Below are 20,290 nucleotides of genomic sequence, written 5' to 3' on the forward strand. Positions count from 1 at the left end.
TTGGAAATCTGAAAGGAGTTTGCAGCGCGCTGCTGCCTTCAGAGACTGTGATGCATTATGCAGTATATGGTATATGCAGTGCAGATATGTTTGGAGCTGCTGGTGAGAAGAATAATAATGCAGAGAGGAGGAGACAGTATTTCTCTGGATAGTTCCAGTTTTAACCTAAACTTACTCATCATCAAGTGTCTTATGAAAAAAGGGGGGAAATGTTAACTAGACTGTGTTCATCTGCATAGTGTTGGGATAAGATTCATCAGGGCTTTTAAATAATCCCATAAATTAATGTGTAAACACTAATATGATCAGTTTATGTTGTTTCTCCTCCATACAGGAAGGACGAATAAAGGCTGAAAAATCTGAAGACCTTCTAAACTTTGGCAGCAGGAAGGACCTTCCTTGTTTAATGCCAACAGGTTGGTGTTTGGGATTCAGTGTGGGAACCTGAAGACAGGAGATAAAACATTCTGCCTTCCTGCTTCCTGTAGGGGAGGACTTTGATGAAGGAGATCAATCAGGCATGAAAACATAAGATGTCAAGAAATAAATAAATAAATAAATAAATAAATAAATAAATAAATAAATAAATAAATAAATAAATAAATAAATATAAACAAGCTACACTTCCAAATGTACTCACACACAAACTTATTTTCCCCGTTAAATTTTTATTGTTGCAATAATGTCATAAATGTATAGATTGAACTATGAAATGTTGGGCATGGAATTAATGTTAATCATCCATAATAATGTATTTTACATTTACACCAACCACCGTAATTCACTTTTTAATGTGTTGAATATTTTTATGAGTTCTTATCAGACTGATAAAAATCAATCATAAGAAAATGCTTATAATAGAAGAAACAGAAAAAAACTCTGTAATGTCTGATCTCATACAGATCTGGAAAGTATTCAGAGCTCTTCATTTTATCCACATTTATGTTTCAGCATGTTTCTCCACTGACCAACGATGGAGGTCGTTCAGCTCACTGAAGCAGAAATGATTCTGGATTCTTCTCTGGATTTCCGCCTCAAGACAATTCAGTGTATGAGGTTTACAGACAATTACTTTGATTTCATGCTTGGTGTTTGACCTTTGACCTGCACGGTCAACTGTGGGACCTTACATAGACAGATGTGATCCTTTCCAAATCAATCTAGTCAACTGAGTTTACCACAGGCGGCTCCATTTTACCTGCAGAAACATCTCAAGGATGATCAGAGGAAACAGTTCAGTTTTGAGTTTCATTGGTAAAAGGTGTGAATACTTATATAAATGTACCACAAGAACACAAGTACCACATTGTCATATAATGTGGTACTTGTGTGTAGAATGTTTTGAGGACAAATTCATTTAATACAATTTTGAATGAAGCTGCAAAATGTGGAAAAAGTGAAAAGCCATGAATAAATTCTGCATTCACTGCAGGTTTGGATCTGTTACATATTGTAAATGTCTGTTTTCAGTAGGTTAGATTAGTGCAACAATGTCTTCACTGATCTCTGTAAAAAAAACAAAACAAAAAAAAAAACAGGCAGCTTAACAGAATGTGAAATTCTGTTGCTGGTTTTAGAAGCATTAAATGGTTTTGGGATGGAATAGATTTGTGAGTTGGGGGCGAGGTATGAACCACGTGGACCCGTCATCAGAGACCTCCTTACCCAGAATTCCCAGAACCAAACCAGATGACGCAGTGTTTAAGTTTCAATGCTCCTCTGCTCTGGAACAAACTGTCTGTAAACCTGAAATGTGCAGAAACTCTTGGTTCCGTTAAATCAGTAATGAAAACATTTTTCTAACTAGTGAACTGTCTGCATGAGGCTTTATTTTTCGTTTTCCTTTCCTTTGAATTCCAGAGATGCACATTGGTCTGCTCTGTGTATGAATGTTGTAAAAAAAATACTTTATTTATATTTGCTTTTTATTACAGAGCTCACAAGCAGGTAACACAAAACATTTTGAGCTCATCTGTTTACAGCTATACAACTAAAATATGTTATTTCAACATAATTCAATCTGTTTTGTGGAGAGCACCAATCCATCCTGCAGTAAAACATCCCCACGGCATCATTGTACTTCATAATTGGGATGGTATCTCATGGTTGCAAACTTCTTCCTTTTCCGTCCGTATGCAGTGAAGGTCATTAAAGCTCCACACTTCAGCTGTGGTTTGTGTCTGTGCTGCTGTGGTTTGTGTCTGTGCTGCTGTGGTTTGTGTCTGTGCTGCTGTTTTACTCTGTGGAACAGACGTTTTGACTGTGTTTGGAGTAATGGCTTCTTCCTCATGCAGTGAGCTGTAAGTCAGAAGCTTTAAAAGCCACGACATCATCACCCATCACCTGGGCTAAGAAACTCTCAGAGTTCTCCAGCATTGCCAGAGGGTGGGAGGAGTCTGGCGCTGCCAGCCAATCACACACAGAGCTGCTCAGACAGCCGCTGGCCCAGGCAGTCTTTACTTACCAGTGTTTTTGTCTGAACTCTGAACCGTGTATTTCTGGACTCTCCAACTACATTGCAGCTGTATTTATCACAGTGCTGGAGAAAAATCGGTTCCTGGTTGATGTTTGATTTGTCTCTAATATTTAACTTACATATTAATATTTTCAGCATGTTTCCTGTTACCATCATATCAGTGAGGTTCTTCGTTTTTGGCCCATTTTGTCTGATGAACTGAAGCTGGCCTAACACATGCATACTTTGATATAGGTTGTTGATCTCATTATTAAGTAAATTCAGATTAGTGGATATGCTTTAATCCAATATCTAAGTTCATAAACTGGAGTTTGAATATATGCATAAAATGTAATAATTTTCGGAAAGTAAACTTTTTGTTTTGACTTATTTTAGGATTTTTTCATATTCAGTTCATTCCTTTATTCCTCGTTCTCTTAACAGTCCTGGTGCTTGTATTCTGGGCTTTAGTATTAACTGTGTATTTCTAATTTGCTCCACGTTTCTCTGTGTTCTGTCAGCCATTTCTCCCATTTCCTCAGTTCAGCTTCAGTTCCAGGTCTTCCCTCACAGCTGCAGCCTGCTGTCATCTGTCCAGCAGTCTGCCAGCTCTTGGTCAGCTCCCGTTCTTATCCCCACCAGCCTGTTTCCTTCTGCTCCTCTTGTGATTTCGTACTTTGAATTTCCACTGGATTTTAGTTTTTGAATTTCTTTTTTTGAGTGAAGTCATTTTGATCACCAGCCTGCTTCCTGCAACTGGCTCCTGCTCTTCAATGTTTAATGACATAAAAATGACAATGATAATAATTAGAGATGAAATTATATGAAAATTTGGGCTGATATCAATATCTGATATTAGTGCTGCTGTTACAACTGATAATCGATGTTTATCAAATTTGTATGTTTTTAGATAAGATGTAAAAGTTGCCACATTGCCTATTGCTGCTCTGCTTCAGTTAAACATCCCACAATCCTGCTGCTTCACTATCACTGAACATAAACCACATGACCAACATGCACACAGGCAGGTGAGGCAGAGCTTTTGACTGCATTAAAATCTCATGGGGAAGAATTTTGTCTGTAATTACGTCACAAAATGTTGTGATCTTATTTGTCTAAAAACATCGCATAGTCAGACTTTCAGGGCAGAACTGATTTATTGTGGTGACAAAAGTAGCAATGAATAAATGTAGGTATATAAAGATTTTCTGCACATTTCTGCTCCATTAAAAACAGGGACTTTTCATAAGGAATGACTCTTCTAATGGCACCAGTTTGGCATTACACTGTAAGGACAAAATGAGGACTAACAAGAGAATTACAATTAGCAGCTAACATAATCTCTCATTAATGAGTTTATGGGAAATGGCTCCTCTCATGTCTTTGATATCTCTGTTTCGTTATAATGATTCCTAAATGGACTCAGAGTTAGGTTTGTGTACAGAAATTGTGTTTCTTGAGACTTAGGCTGCCAAAGAAATCTGTCCATGATGCATATTGTCTCAGCATAATTTAGTAGGACAGAAATGTTTCAGAATCTGAAATGTAATTGGACAGCTGACCTTCATGGTATCTTCAACACGTAAGCCGTCACACTTAATTGGAAGTCATTTCAAACCGTGCAACCTGGATTTGAAATAATTTGCTATGGGCAAGCCGGATCCAGTCAATGAACGTTTCAATGCAAACCAATCATTACTTTGCTGTCTTAAACTTCATTATTCAGGAAGATAAAAAGAACAGTGAGGATAGTGTGTTCATGACTGTTCATGTGTTTGTAACGCAGGTAGGACAAAAAGTTCTGACCAGAGTTTATGACTGATAGATAACATGTTGACCACTCCTTTACCTGAGCTGAGGCTCTCTGCAGCTCCTCTAGAGTTTTCATTGAACACAAATGTCTGGAACAAATTTATTATTTCAAAAAACATTTTCAATTGTTACCATCACTTCACATAAATGAGGGGAAGGAAACTTTAGGTGCTTAGTTTAGGTACTGTGTAAAACAGCCAAACTCGAGCTTCTTTATGTCTGTTTAAGTTCATCTTGTGAACATCAAAAATAACTAAATTACAGCCATCACAGCAGTGACTGATCAATAAGCAGAGAATCAACGGTCTAAGAGGTTAATGATGTCTAAAACAGCAACTAAATGAAAAAATGCTTTCTTACCCTTTAAAAAAAATGACCACACTGTGCAGCCCCCATATGTATTTATATTTTACCATATAAATACATATTTTACCATACATATATGGTAAAATCCATGTAAATACAGATATGGATAAAAACAGCAAAAATACAGTACATATGAACTTTACCATATTCCTATGCTAAAATTTTGTCAGTATTTTACTGTAAATTAAGAATGTTTTTTTTTTTTTTTACATTGTACCTCACTGGGTAATTTTGAGCTAAATAATTAGTTTTGTTATTTGCACTGAAAATGCTTCAAATCATCAAACATATTTTAATACTGGACTAAACAGCAGCTTTCTCACAATGATTGAGGAATGCAAATTGACCATTTTGAGCTTCATATTATCTTAAATTGTTATTCCCTCATCAAACACATACATGGGATGCTGCTTTTATTCATGCATCACTAAGGAATCATTGAATCTTCCATGGCAACCATTCAGGGCTGCCTAATCTGCTCATGCAAAGCGCCATATTTCCACAAAGCTAATACTTGGGTCTGCAGTCCCCAGCTGAGCTTCTGCCTGAGACAGCTCCTAAAGACTAGCAGCAGCACCGATTACCAAACACCTGGTGGAATTCCACGTCTGCTCAGTTCATCATAGGAATCACTTTTCAGTCCAGCGCTCCTAAGAACGTCTGTAAACGGGACAGAGGAGGAGCACTGCTGTGATGGTGTGCTGAAGGCGGAGTGTTGGACAGACAACAAGCTTCTTAAAGAAACAGAGGCCAATTTCAAGGCATCAAATTGCAAAGTCAGATTTCTCTTTAGTTATGTTTGATATATACACAGCACTTTTATAACAACTGAAACATAGTTACTTGATCATTCCATAAAATGTCTCCATGTGCCTGTAAAATAAATTATGCCAACCCTTTAAAGCTTTTCCTCAGCAATTATTTATGATTGTTCATAGCCAAACTATTGTTGCACAACAGTGATTATAGATCAATTGTTAACACATCATGCTACACACATGCACACTCACACACACACATTTTACATGCTACCAGAGATGATTTATTTTTGTGTCGGTGTGACTCATTTGGATCACCCAACCCGCTGGCAGCCACACATCCAAAACTGGCACAGATGAGACGCCCATATAGAGCTATTCTAGCTGCTTTTAGTGACCTTGTCACTTTGTTTAGGTCTCACTGTAGAGAGTAGGGAATGATGTGTCTGTGAAATCTGTTTGAGATTGTGTTCTGCATCGAAAGAAAGCTCCATTAGAGTAGAAGTCCCACCACCTGTCACAAATCCGTTGCAATTAGACTTAAAATGAGATTTGTCAATTGCTGCACCTCTTTGGATGCAGTGGAGAAGTTCTGTGTTCAGCATCCCTTAAAGTAATCAGATTCTGAATAAAGTAAGAGTTCTGCCATTTACTTTTGTTAAGTGACTGTGCAGAGTCATTACAGGTACATGTACCTGTAATTGTTGATCATTTCATGTTGTATTTAGCATATATTTAAGTCGTGGTCTGATCATTTTTTTAAATCCTTTTTATGTGTGTATGACAATATCCACTCTATCCATGCACAGTCTCTCTCAGATATCAATACTGGAGTGAACGAGTTGATTTGAGAGCAGAACCAAGCTGGCCGCGCAGCACTGCGCACCGATCCCCACAGAGCTAATGAATATTGTAAGGAGCCAACAGCAGAGCTGAAATAGGAACCTCTGGACCCCCCGACACACACCAGCTGACCCCCTGCAGTTTCACCGATGTAACAGTAACCCCTGGATAAACACATACACACCACCCTGTTCAGCCCAAGTAATGAATACACCTGAAAATCCACCTGTAATTAGAAGGTGATAATGAATCCATCCATCAAGATAAGCTGCTTTTTTGGCATCCATGCCTCAGTGGCCGTGGCAGCCGAGGCCAACACTCAGCAGTCTGTGACAGTACATGGCGTAGATGAGCATTTAATAAGGCCAGGTAAAGCCCAGCAGCTTTGAGGAATGCACACGTGTCCAGGCTCCTGTTTTCGTTGCGCTTTAACCTGACCGGGAAGCTAACGGCTTAAACCAAACAGCAGCAGGAGGATTGGGGAAACTTTTGATGACAATTTCTTTTTGCACAAGAAAGCCGGATTTCATGGCATATTTATGAGCAAGTCTGAATTTGGTGCTCTCAGTTCATCGCTGGGTCAAACCCTGTTCAGACTGCTATATTTAGTTACACTTGCACTTATGCTATTGGTAATTTAATTGAAGCCGCGTGGCAGTAGCAGGCGTATTTTCCACTCAGGTTGAGTATCATGCCAAAATGTGTATTGGAATCAAGCCTTTGTGTTGTAACAGGATACACAGTGAAACAGGAGATTAGGATTAATTTTGGCATACATCCTCAGCACAAATTCTTCTTTTTCTAACAGGAATGAAACATTTATGGTTTTTAATATATTTCGTTTTCAAAATTTTTTTTGAATCATTTTAGAATAAAACCCATTCAGATTTAGGACATAAAGTACTTCTCAGAAGTATTCACACCCCTTCAGCTTTTTCACATTTCAGACCTGTTGCAACAACAAACTTGAATTCATTTTATTGGAATTTTATGTATTAACTTACAACTAGATTTGATTGTTTAAATTAAATATACATACTTAATTGAACAGGTGTTACCTTCTGTTCTGCTGTACTTGAAAACAATCCATCCCTCCATTTTCTTCTAATGGGGTCGGGAGGTGCTGGTGTCTATGTCCAGCTAGCGTACCGGGCGAGAGGCAGGTTCACCCTGGACAGGTCACCAGTCTGTCGCAGGGCAACACAGATACACACAGGACACACAACCATGTACACACACACACACACACACACACCTAGGGGTAATTTGGAGAGGCCAATTAACCTGACAGTCATGTTTTTGGACTGTGGGAGGAAACCGGAGTACCTGGAGAAAACCCACCATGCACAGGGAGAACATGCAAACTCCATGCAGAAAGACCGGGGCCAGGAATTGAACCCAGAACCTCCTTGCTGCAAGGCAACAGCTCTACCAACTGCGGCACTATGCAGCCCTGAAAACAATCCAAAATTGTTAATGTTTTTCTGATTACTTGCTACATGTCTTCTGCTTATTGGTTTTGTACTATTAACACATTAGAAAGAGGCATATGGGTGCCTTTAAATCTCAACTTAAAACCCACCTGTTTAGAGTTGCTTATGACTAAATTAGGATTAGAGTGCGGGTTTTGATGTCTTTGATGTTTTTAATGTTTTTATCATTATTTTTTATCTATTTATTAATTTCTTTTTATTCCTCTTTCTAATGATGTAAAAGTGGTGAGTGACTGAGGGTCATTGCACGCACAGAAAAACCCTGTAAATTCTAGACTCCAACAGGTAAAAATAGTGCACAAAAATCTGTGTAGGACGGCGAAGTCCTAGCGCAAAAATTCATGTGACAGGTGGACGGAGCCTGGTGCTGCAAGGTTGGAGACCTTGTCCTTGGAGACCTTGTTAGGCGACGGGGCCTGGATAATACCTGGATAATACCCGTGTTAAACGGACGGCGGAGTCCGGCGACGACAGGCGCTTAAATTCCGTAACAAAAGTATGTTTTTATCTATTTTAAATCTTTTTTAAATTAATTATTTTTTTTTCCAAAATCTCTTTCTCTTTCTTACTGTTTATTCAATGTCACATGCTGTTTTTATTTTTATTTATTTATTTATTTTTTATTATGTAAAGCACCTTGAAATGCCTCGCTGCTGAAATGTGCTATACAAATAAAATTGATTGATTGATGTCTTAAATTAAATGTTTGCAGTAATGAAGAGGATATTATGTGATTTCTTAGTTTTGATATTGAGCCTGTTCAGTCTCTTAAAGGAATATTAATTAGAGGAAACACATTTCTGAGAACCATGACAGACTAGTGGTTTCATCTATATGAGCTGAATGATCAGTACAAATACAAATGCTCTCCACACTTGCAATATTTATTCATAAAAATCTTAAAACCATGTTTTATTTTCATTCCCTGTCAAAACTACGCACCACCGAGTGTTGATGAATCATATAATATCTTAATGAAATGAGAAGGCCAGAAGAAAATGACAGGATCTAGTTTACAACTAAGACAGGAAGAGAAGAAATACCAATGCACAGCATCAATGTAAGAGTTAAAAGTTTGGGGTAAAAAATCTCATCAGTTTTGAACAATGTTGATCAGTAATTTGAATTTCATGATGAATGCTGGCAGATGCCAGTAAGTTCCTGCAGTCATCTGCATGGAGATAAGTGATTTCCATTTTCAGCTGCTTCTAGCAGTTCAAACTGCTGCCAGGTCTCTGAGTTCCTAAATTCAAATGCTAATTATCTCTTTAATGAGCAGATACAAGAAACAGCTAAGAAATAATGAGCAATTGATGATGCAGGGAACAGGACAAACAAGGTCAGCGTCTGGTTAGGGAACAACTGGGACGTTTAGGATGTATTCACAGCAGCCCTGTTCAGTCTGCTGAGATCAAACTCCAGCTCTTTTGTCTAGAAAGTCCGATTTGTCTGGGGAGATGCGAATGGATAATTGAACTCGGATGGGAACCAAAAAAGCAAACACTGCTCCACCTAAAAATAGGTGAACAGAAAGTGAATGAAGGAAACCATCTTCAGCACGATCAGCCCTATTAATGACAGCACAGTTAACTGTGTCAAGCTCACATGTTGTTTACTATGGAGGACCGAAACTGACATAATAATAATAAATAAAAGAATAAATATATCAATAAAATAATAAATATAAAAATAAAAGTAGAATATATAAATAAAATAATCAATAAAAAATAAAAGTAGAAATATATAAATAAAAGAATCAATATAAAAATAAAAGTAGAAATATATAAATATAAAAATAAAAGTAAAAATATGTAAATATAAAAATAAATCCCAGTCCTCTAGGCCCGGTGTCCTGCAGCTCTTAGATGTCTCCCTGGTCCAAAACACTTGAATCCAACAGCTGAATCACCTCCTAAATGCAGTCAAGTTCTCCAGAGTCCTGCTGATGACCTCATTATTTGACTCAGGTGTGTTGAAGTAGACATATCTAAAGGTTGAAGAACACAGGCCCACCCGTGGACTAGAGGGTTGACTGGGACAGCTGCCGATCTCCAGCAGTCACTGACCCTGCCTCTCAGAGGAAAAGATTAACCTTAAATTTAGATACTGTCAGTGAAAATGGCAGAAAACAAAAAAATTCTTGGGCACTCACTGAACAGTACTATTGGTAACACTGACAGTTTTTGGGTTTGCTAACGTTTGATGAGTTTATTTTCATCACAATGAATCTCTCCCCACTTCTTTTCTTCTTTCCATTTCATTTCCATGTTTGTTGCAACTGAAATAAGCCTGAAGCAGATAATAATAAAGTTTAAATATCAAGAGGTGAAAGCTGTAATGCTCCACTTATGAAACTACAATGGTTAGACACTCTGAGAACAATTCTGATTGTTGAACTGCTGGACAACACTGTAAAATAACTACATAAATCGCAAAATGGACAGCAGGGTGTTGTGGGGAGGCTTAGTTCTCCAAGCCAAACCTCAGCCTGGATCAGGGTACAAACCCAAACACATCTTGATGCAGCGCTTTCCTCCATCTCAAACTGCTCCGCCTATTTGGTCGGCTTACAGAGGTTTACTGCCTGTGCAGGCTGCCTGCCTGGTGCACTCAGTGTTTCCTGAAACCAAAGTGGCTGCCATGTTCAGGAGGTAAATCCACGGTTTCTACAATATAGCCACTCTTCTAACAACTAGCTTTTCTATTGAGCGTTCATTTAATTTATGACTTTTTAATGAGCATTTACAGAGATCAGTCTGATGGTTTAGTCAGAGTTATGTATGCTGCATTGCACAAATAGAAAATGCAGTTTTGTTTTTATTTAATTTAGCCTTAAAGAAAGAAAGTTTTCAGAAAGCTGAAGGAGCACTGCTGTGTGAAATCCGTTTTCTCTTCAGCTATCCCCACTAAACCATCACCTCAGCCCCATAGCCCCTTAACCCAGCAGCCGTCTTCCTAGTCCTGCCCATGATCAACAGTTTGAAAGGCAGAAGCCTGGTGTCTGCACTGAAGGGAGCTGCCCATCAGTCAGGCAGGCTTCTCTGTGGCTCTGGGAGGGATTAATGGGCATTGAGGGGGCTTCACACGGTGAGGCACCGTCCGCCTGATCAGAAGGGCCTCCAGGGCCTGTCATTTCACAGGGATTAGCACATAAAGTCAGCTAATCTCTCCCTCCACTCTTGTTGTATCGATAGCCATCTTAAACATGAATATGATGGCGCACACTCTGAAGCTGCCACACTGCCAGTGAGTATGATGAAACCCAAACAGCAAAGAAAATGACTGTCAGTGTTTCATGATCGCTTTGTGCAGAACACCGATTATCTCTGGAAGACAGCAGAATTAAGTATGAAACATGTTTGAACTTATCAGTTTCAAGGTTCTGCTCTGAAATAAAACTAATTAAAAATACAAACAATATATGCCCTGAGACTGCATGTTGTGAATCTGTGCTGTATAAATGAACGTTTATGAATGTTTTATGTTGCAAGGTCAGCAAAAGAAACCCAATGAAAAAAACAAAAAAAAACATACCATGCTTTCTTTATAGAGTTAATAAACTTAATGACACTAAGGGGTGTAAAAATATTGATTTGCAACAGGAAACAATAGTAAGTTTGGCAGTGACATCATAACAAACGTACAGGTAGGTGCCAGAACATATTTAGTTCAGTTCAATTCAATTCAGGTCAATTCAGCTTATTAATGTTGCACCACTTCACAACAAATGTCAACTCAAGACACTTTACACAGAATCATTTCAATTCAATCACACATACATTCCAAGTGATCCTAGTTATCAAACAGTACAGTATGCTCAAAATAGTTTTAAAAGTTCCTATCTAAGGAAAACCAGCAGAGCATCAATCATTCAAGTCCACAGGAAATCAGAAATCCAGTCGACACATCAGACTGTATTTGCAGCTCTTTCCTCTGGGAGGTTCTGCTGCAAAATTGATAAAGTTCTTGAACTTATTAGTAGTTAGAGGAGGCTGGAACCTTGTAAATGAAAGCTGCCCATCAGCTACCAAATTGGGTCAATTAGTTCAACTCTTAATTGTATAGTTAAAGGCCTATCATAATTTGATGAGAGGCCAAGAGTCATGACAATATGAGTACTTTATTAAATCTATGATATCTATCAGAGAAGCCTAAGAAAATCCGACCCACAACATAAACAAGAGCAAAGGAGGAAAAAGTGCAAATAATCTGATAAGAGACTGACAGAATAATCCACCGTCTAATCAGCATGTCTGTATCCACATCCAGAAGTTCAGCTTTCAGCTTATCTGACCTGACCAGCTTCTCCCAGTATTTATTTATTTATTTATTTATTATATCTCTATAAAAGTGATATGTTTGCTGTGGAAAAGCTTAGATACATCTAATTACTGGATTTATGAACCGCAGCATTGTTCTTGTTCCCCAATCCCCTCTTTAAACACTAAACTTCTGCCCCGATTGAATCATGGGAATACTTTAGACTGGTACCAAATGGCAGAACGCAGACACCTAATTCAATTAGAAAGCCTGAGGGCGGCCCAGCATGTCTAACTACATCACGGTTAAGCATCTTGATTTTGTCAGAATTATAGAAAATGACAAGTGAACTCAACATGAACCAGAGAGTCGGGGTGGAATCCTCGTATTGGCATTTCTTGATCGAGGCAAGGCGGTGCCAGAAAATCAATACTCTTCAGTTGAGCTCCCATGTAGCAGTTTCCTCCTTTTGGGTTTAAAGAAAAGAACTCCCAGGCATTGAATGCTACATGTGTGTGTACGAGGGTTTATCTGTGTGTAGAGGGAATAGTAATGTTAGTGTTCATTAATTGCTAACTGCTAATAAAAAATATTTTTTTTCCAAATGCATTTTTAATGCTATTAGAATAATTTTAAAAATTACGCACTCTGGCAAGTTCACATACAAAACATATCACAGACTAATCATCTCAGTGATCTCTGTTCTGTTATACTTAATGAGCCTTGCAAAAGCATTTATACTCCTTGATCTTTTCGACATTTTGTTACCTTACAACTTTTAATTTATGCGATTGGAATTTAATATGATTGACTAAATCCATCCATCCATTTTCTGTACACCCTTGTCCCCAGTGGGGTCGGGAGGTTTGCTGCTGCCTCTCCAGCTAATGTTCTGGGCGAGAGCCGGGGTCACCCTGGACAGGTCACCAGTCTGTCGAAGGGCAACACAGAGACACACAGAGACAAACAACCATGCACACGCAAGCACACACACACACACACACACACTCACACACGCACGCACGCACGCACGCACACACACACACACACACACACCTAGGGAAAATATAGAGAGCCCAATTAACCTGACAGTCATGTTTTTGGACTGTGGGAGGAAACTGGAGTACCCGGAGAAAACCCACCATGCACAGGGAGAACATGCAAACTCCATGCAGAAAGACCGGGACCGGGAATCGAACCCAGAACCTTCTTGCTGCAAAGCGATTGACTAAATCAAAATATCAAAATACATAAAATGATACATGGAATAAAATAAACATTTCTGACACTTGTCTTCAAACATCACCTACCTATTAGAGTCCACATGTGAATAATTTTTTGTCAGTATAATTACAGTTGTTTAGTGAAAACCCCAGAGGTTTGTTGGTGGATCTTATCAATTAAACTACTGCAGAGTGCTTATGTACATCTGTGTCATATAGTCTAACATTAATTCAATTATAAATATGAATTATTTTTGTATGAACCTTGGATTTGTGTACATTTAAAAAGCACGGAGTTTTATCTGTTTCTCAGCAATGAGAGGATTTTTCAACCGGAGATTGTGTAAATCTGTGTAAAGACCTGGAGACGAGTCATAATGACATCCCAATCCATGGCCTTATTGATCTCAGGATTTTTGCAAGGTGGGAGATTGCTCCAACCCTTCTCACTCTCTCTCTGTCTGCCACAGGATTCTAGAACCATGGCCTCCACAGCTGGGCTGGGTGTTCCTGAAGGAGGAAGGCAGGCAAAAGGCCTTGGATGTTTGAACAGGACTCTTTCAGATCCCAGATGGGACCCTTTGTGTCATGTTTATAGCTGGTGACATTATTCCTGTCGGTTTAGGTCATCGCCCATGCCTCGTTAGGCCTGCAGTTCATCAAACTTGTTTCCATGACCAGATGATGGATTGAACAGAATTCTGTGAGACGTCCAAAGCTTGGGAATTTGTTTTAGAACTTAACTCTGCTTGGAAACTTATCCTGTCTGCTGTGTTCCCTGGTCTTTATGATGCTGGTTGTTCAACAGTGTTCTCTAGCAAACCTTTAAGGTCTTCATCCCAGTTCAGATGAGTTTATACTCAACTGGTTTCTATTTACTTCGAAATTAACTTTTCATCTTGATGAAGGATGAACTTGTTTTTAATGTGGAAAACACAAAAAGACAGAAGTCTTCTTTTTCCGTAACTGTACACGAGAAGCAAATATTTGATAACATGTACAAATATATATTTTGTACACGAAGAATGTACAAAAATATACTACAAGCAGAGCTCTGTTTTTTGTACTCAGAATGTAATAAAAACAGACAGTGATGATCGTAGGTCTTCCCAGGTATCAGCCTAGCAAGAGCACCGGGTTCCAGCTAACATGAAGCATTTACATCAATGCTGAGAGCTGAGGATGACACAAGGAACATGATAGTCTTCCTGGCGTTCAGTTTCACAGTTTATTGCTTTAAATACGTTGAATGGAGGTTATCATTGCAGGCGTCATGCAGCTGGTTGTTTATTGTCTGGAGTTCTACAGCTCTGTTCCTCCACTGCAGAACTCAAGAGTACTGAGTGGGGCTTTGCACCTTTTCAAAGCTTGAGTGCCTGCATCGAAACAAACAGGTACAACAAACCCAGAACTCTCTAAGAGAGAACAGCTTCTCTGTATAAACAACCATTTACTGAAGCTTTCAAACCTCCCAAAAAGGCTCCACAGTCTGCTGGCTTTTTCCCAAGAGAAACTCTCTCAATTAAACGGATCCTTTCATGGGTTGTGTGTACTGGGGAAGACCAAGAGCCAGCAGCCAAAGAGGAGTGGGCTGGAGAAAGGAGCTTCGCAAATGTACAATTTCTTTAAAGTCTTAATAATCCGACATCTTAATCCTTTTTATATACCATCAAGTAATCACTCAGAAATGCAACTCAACTCATGTTTGAGGGGAGTATTTCTGAGAAGAGGCTAAATATAGTCTCGAGGTTGAACAAAAGGGGTGAACCGAGTCTGACACGCTGCAAACACACAAGCTGAGTGTGTGTGGTGCAGCGTGACGGATCACAGCAGAGACAGCAGGGCTCACAGCATCTGTGGGAACCGACAACGTTCACCTACCATCTGATCCCATTTACCTGTTTGATAGCCAGGAGCAGCGCCCAACAACCAACACTGAAGGCTCAGCTCAGCATATCCATGTTCAGTGCACAAGTCATGCATGTTGTCAAAACAGTTATATTTTGCCATGACAACAGTATTACATGTTACCATATTTACTGAAGAGAGCAAGCAACAAGAGTGTCATAAACACTGAATATTTAGTGTCATAAACACTATGACACTGTCATAAACAGTGTTTATGACAGTGTCATAAACACTGCCATAAATAGTGAAAAACTGAGTAGAAAAGGTAAAAAAGGAGCAATCTGTGAAACTTAATAAGAAATTATTACTGCTGGTGGAGTAATAATTTCTTATGGTGACACTGTCATAAACAGTGTCATAAACACTATGACATAAACACTGTTTATGACAGTGCCATGGTGTTTATGACAGTGTCATAAACACTATGACAGTGTCATAAACAGTGTCAATCATAAACACTGTTTATGACACTGTTTATGACACTGTCATAAACATGACATGACCATAAAGAAGTCTTTATGAATGTTTATGACAGTTGTCATAAAATATCATTCGGTAAATAATGACACTTTTAATGCAAAGTTGCTCTAAAAGTTGCATTAAAAGTCCATTAAAAATGCCAACTTTTCATTAATTTATCATAATTTACAAAATCATGCAAAGTTGGCACTTTTAATGGACTTTCAATGCAACTTTTTTTTTGTCTATGATCTAACGGGGAGACTTATTCTTCTTCTTTGCCCAACCGTCCCGATATGACCAGTGAGACCGGCGCCCCCTCGCGGTTGTATGTGGAATCACAATAAATAACTAAAATGATACTTCAGAACTTATAATAATGAGAAATTAAAGATAATCTTATATGGATTTCAGCATTTAAGATGAAAAAAGGTTGATTGCAAATACAAACCACACTTTTCAGATCTGCATTTATAAAAAGTTTTGAAACCTGTGTAGTATTTTCCTTTCACTACATCAGTCTATCACATAAAATAGACAGAGGAGGGCAGATCATCTTTAATAAAACTGTACATCTGTGTCTGGTGAATTTTTGGTTAAAACGTGTCTGTTTTTCATTCAATGGGTAGAAAATCCAGAAATGTTACGCAAGTTACTGAATGCTTTTTTCATAATAAAATTACTAAAGTAAAAATAAAAAGTATAATGAAGTAAAAATACTCCTAAATGTATTTTTTTCTAAAAAAGTCATTCAAGTAAATGTAATTGAGTAAATGTAGCTAATTACTACTCAGCTCTGAAAATAGAAACCACACTTTACTTTACGCTCTAAGGACAGTTTGCACCTCCTCGTTTCCAAACAGAAAAGGGAAATGAAGCTTTTAGGTTTTCTGCCCCCTCTTAGAAATGCCCTGCAAGCTGAATTAAAACTTTCAGAGCTTGTTTCACTGAAAACAACTTGTTAAATTCTGGAAGATGCCATCCATTTTTTTTAAGTGCACAAGTTCCTCCTGCAGCAAAACATGCCCACAGAATGATGCTGCCACCTCCATGCGTCACAGTTATTATGGTAGAGGTATCCCCATTTTTCCTCCAAATGTAATGATGGTAATTATGGACACACAGTTCCACTTTAGTGGAGATGCATCCACAATGAGAGGCTTTTGTCCCTCTGTGATTTCTGTTACAAGGACAATATTTGTTATTTAACTTCAAAGTGTGTTTTAGTAAAAAATTAATTTCTCAGAACATAATGGAAAATGGAAACGGAGTATCATCTTAAAAACAACTTATCTGTTTTATCTACATTTTAATAAATACAGTTTAAGAATTACTCATACTCTCCTCAGTAATCAGTGGAAATGCATTTGTGCTCACAGGATATCAGCCCAGGGCTGCACAGTGGTGCAGTTGGTAGAGCTACTGCCTTGCAGCAAGGAGGTTCTGGGTTTGATTCCCAGCCCTGGTCTTTCTGCATGGAGTTTGCATGTTCACCCTCTGCATGCGTGGGTTTTTTTCTGGGTACTCCAGTTTCCTCCCACAGTCCAAAAGCATGACTGTCAGGTTAACTGGTCTGTCTAAATTGTCCCTGTGTGTCTCTGTGTTGCCCTGCGACAGACTGGCAACCCGTCCAGGGCGACCCTTCCTCTCACCCGGAACGTTAGCTGGCACCAGCAACCCTCCTGACCCCACCAGGGACAAGGGTATAAAGAAAATGGATGGAAGAAATCAACCCTCATCACTGCTGAGCAGCTTTGTCTTTGCAACATTTCCACAGGTGATGTTGGCGACTGCCAAACAAAGTCGCTGAGCGGCTGAGTAGGGAAGTGGTTGTTGACGCGCCAGCTGATCAAAACGTAAATCCAAGCTGCAGTTGCAATGATTTTATTGTCAATATCCAAAAATGCAAACAGTGTTCAAAACCAGCATAAAAACGGATCCGTAGGATTAAACAGTGATCAAAAACAAAACATAGCGGTCAGGAAAAAAGTAGACCTCCCCTATCACCCACTCACTGAAGTCACCAGCTGAGCAACAGGTGATCTACAATCACTAATAACACCACGTGATCCCGTGCTACACCTATCCACAACAATAATGACGTAATTTTCCTGAAACTCCAAACTGTTACGTCACTCTGTTTGGAGTATGTTTTTTAGAGTCTTTAAAAATATGCACCAACTCTAAAGCTACAAAACTTGTAAACTTGAGTGATGAATTTGATTTGTAATATCTTTTTTTTTCTTCTTGTTCTTTCTTTTTCCTCAGCACCTCGAGCTCATTGATGTATTCATTTGTATATTGTTTGTTTGTAAATAAAGTTTGGAAAAAAAAAAAACACGCAGGACTGCTATGGCCAACGATTTATTATTACAAATCTGCGAAATTCATTAATCAACACATCTGTAACGTCATAAAATGGTTTCTCAGGTTTTTCCAATGACCCATTACGAAATGTCCATACATAAAGAGACAAAAACGATATCATTTGTGTGGAAAACGTTTCAAAATGTGTAAAATACAATAAATTCAAAGTGAATTCAGTAGTCCGTCAGCTGTTTCTCAGCTAGCTCACAAAGTCCGCCAGCATTAGCATTAGCCTCCAGAAATATGCCCCGTTTTATCAACAATACAAATCAAAAACTGAATAACGTGACTCACGAGTTGACACTCAATTCAAAAATCACTTCAACTCGCAAAGGATACCAATCAGTGACGTGCAGTCAGGTGAGGCAGACATCATGGAAAAATAATATCCATCCATCCATTTTCTTGCACCCTTGTCCCTCAGTGTGGTCAGGAGGGTTGCTGGTGCCCATCTCCAGCTAACGTTTCGGGCGAGAGGCGGGGTCACCCTGGACAGGTCGCCAGTGTGTCGCAGGGCAACACAGAGACACACAGGACACACAACCATGAACACACACACTCACACCTAGGGGCAATTTGGAGAGGCCAATTAACCTGACAGTCATGTTTTTGGACTGTGGGAGGAAACCGGAGTACCCGCCGGCAATAAAATGGCTAAGAAACATTTAATATATGGACTGATTTTCCATAATTTCGCTTATGTATATGATGTACAGTGTTTTTTGTCACTAACTGTGTGTGTATCGTGTTTTGTGTGCGGAGGCGCGATAAGAAACGGCAGAGAACAGACTCGAGGTGAGGCAGGCAGTTCTCTTGCCTCACCGCTGGGGGCGCTCATGATCCCAGATATTGTGACTGCACAACAGCAGAGTAAGAGACAGCGAGCTAGCCATGGAGCTAGCCACACAGTAAATAAGTAAAGTACAGCGATATATTTATTTTCTTCTCTCTTCCGACGTCAACATGAAAGACTGCATTTCTACACTTAAACAGTTTTCTAAAGTGGATTTTCAATTGAAGCAGGAGATAATAACTAAAGGAAGACCAACACCGGAGCTGAAAGTTTTACTTCAAGACACTTTGACGATTCTCAAACGGAGTAGAAAAGACATGCCGAGTATAGACTTGGCTTTGGATGAACTGATATTTTTGTGCAGAATTAGCGGTGTATGGATTTCATGGATACGTAAAGGTATGTTTAGTTTTTTAATTAAATCTGCGTTTTGTGAGCTACAGTTAATGTTTAAATAATTTAGTAAAGTAGAAGCGGTAGCTAATCTACCACAGCAATTATTTATTAATAAAACATTAAGCCTAAAACGTACTATAACAACAAACTAAATGTTCTGTTCTGTGTGCAAAATTCTTGAATGTTTTTTGGTGTTAAATCCTAAAACATGAAGTGGCATTGATGCCAGTTGCTATGGCAACGAGTCTGCGTAGTTTGGCGAATACAGATCACTTTGCTGTGGATCATAGCACGAAATTAATAACTATATTTCTACGTTTCACTGAGTTAACGCGGCCATGGATGACACGTAAAAGATTAAGTCTTTTTTCCCCCCAGCGTTGTGTGCATGCGAGAAATTTCCGTAGGTCCAATAACATACATGGTGTCTACGTCATAAGTCAGTGCCTCACCAGCAATGAACCTCACCGCACGTCACTGATACCAATATATCCTATATATCAAAATACAAGATATATATTTCAAAATACATCTTACTGACCTGTGATGTAGAAAAGATGAGACACAGTTGAGCATCTAACGCATAGACATAATATAAGAATAGAGCCTCATGGACCGCTCTCGCCTATTGTCGCTGACGAGATTTAGGGCGGCCATCTTGGAGCGGTCCACCATTCCACATGTGTTTAGAGGGCAAAATGATGTATCAGCGCCTTTAATCGATCATAACACGCCTTTTTGTTACCGGAAACCATATTCAAACATCTATGAAAGCTACATTTATAAACAATTGAATTATTTAAGTATGTTATTATTTAAGTAGTACACAGTTCAGCATATGTAAATATGCTTAGTGTCTATAACAATAGAATAGGAATGGAATATTCTGATTCGATGTATGCAGAGCATATTACAAAGCACACAGCCGTTCATAATTTATTTAATTAATTATTTAGTAATATCAATACATATTTATATAACTATACAAACACAAATAAATAACGGTTGACGGTTTTGTCAGTTTTTCTTTGCAAAAAGCTGAAGCTCAGTCAGATTGGATGGGAAGTCGTTGTGAGCTCTCCTGACATAACTGTTCATCTGATTTAGGTATGGGATTTGACTGGGCCATTTTTTAATCCTGGCTGTATGCTTAGGCA

General features: G+C 38.8%; 1 protein-coding gene across 1 annotated transcript in view; it reads right to left on the minus strand.

Annotated features, from left to right (window-relative positions):
* The window catches only part of LOC103472129 (retinoic acid receptor beta), a 195,378-nt gene that overhangs the window by 94,024 nt on the left and 81,064 nt on the right, over positions 1-20,290 (minus strand). The window lies entirely within an intron of this gene.

This window comes from Poecilia reticulata, chromosome 11 (genome assembly GCF_904066995.2).
Source record: "Poecilia reticulata chromosome 11, P_reticulata-male-v2, whole genome shotgun sequence".
Classification (NCBI taxonomy): Eukaryota; Metazoa; Chordata; class Actinopteri; order Cyprinodontiformes; family Poeciliidae; genus Poecilia; species Poecilia reticulata.